Genomic DNA, 1,381 nt, shown 5'->3' on the forward strand with positions numbered 1-1,381 from the left:
CCCCCCCCAGCTGCAGAGGCTAAGGGAGACCCTCACCCACGCTGTGGGGGGGCACAGCAGCCAGGCGGGGGGGCAGGAGCTGGGGCTGCCCCCTGCAGGCACATGCACACACAGGGCCCAGCTCTCTTCCCACACCTGCACCCCCCCTTTTGCAATGCCTCCCTTTGCACACCTTGCAAGTCCCCCATGTTGCACACCTGCACCCATATTTGCAAGCCCTCCCTTCACACACCTGCACCCATTTTTGCAAGCCCTCCCTTTGCACACCTGAACCCATTTTTGCAAGCCCTCCCTTTGCACACCTGCACCCATTTTTGCAAGCCCTCCCTTTGCACACCTGCACCCATTTTTGCAAGCCCTCCCTTTGCACACCTGCACCCATTTTTGCAAGCCCTCCCTTTGCACACCTGCACCCATTTTTGCAAGCCCTCCCTTTGCACACCTGCACCCATTTTTGCAAGCCCTCCCTTTGCACACCTGCACCCATTTTTGCAAGCCCTCCCTTTGCACACCTGCACCCATTTTTGCAAGCCCTCCCTTTGCACACCTGCACCCATTTTTGCAAGCCGGGAAGGGGGGCTGCCACAGCACCGCTGGCCAGGCTCAGCCCTGCCATGCTGCGGGGGGGCTGTGCTTCTCCCCCCGTGCACCCTAACACAGCCCACCCGCTGCAGAGGCTAAGGGAGACCCTCACCCACGCTGTGGGGGGGCACAGCAGCCAGGCGGGGGGGCAGGAGCTGGGGCTGCCCCCTGCAGGCACAGGCACACACATGGCCCAGCTCTCTTCCCACACCTGCACCCCCCCTTTTGCAATGCCTCCCTTTGCACACCTTGCAAGTCCCCCATGTTGCACACCTGCACCCATATTTGCAAGCCCTCCCTTCACACACCTGCACCCATTTTTGCAAGCCCTCCCTTTGCACACCTGCACCCATTTTTGCAAGCCCTCCCTTTGCACACCTGCACCCATTTTTGCAAGCCCTCCCTTCGCACACCTGCACCCCCCTGCAAGCCCTCCCTTCGCACACCTTGCAAGTCCCCCACTTTGCACACCGTGCTCCCCCTTTTTTTAACACCTCCCTTTGCACACCATGCACCCCCCTTTTTGTGACCCCTCCCTTTGCGCACCCGCACCCCCCACCTTTGTGACCCCTCCCTTCGTACACCTTGCAAGGTCCCCCATTTTGCACGCCGTGCTCCCCCCTTTGCATTCCCGCACCCCTTTTTGCAACCCTTTCCTTTGCACGCCGTGCTCCCCCCTTTTGCAAACCCACCCTTTGCGCACCTGCACCCCCTCTTTTGCAAGCCCTCCCTTCACACACCTCGCAAGTCCCCCACTTCACACAACGTGCTCCCCCCTTCTTGCAACCCCTCCCTTCGC

This window comes from Egretta garzetta, unplaced genomic scaffold (assembly GCF_000687185.1).
Source record: "Egretta garzetta isolate BGI_Z169 unplaced genomic scaffold, ASM68718v1 scaffold819, whole genome shotgun sequence".
Taxonomy (NCBI): Eukaryota; Metazoa; Chordata; class Aves; order Pelecaniformes; family Ardeidae; genus Egretta; species Egretta garzetta.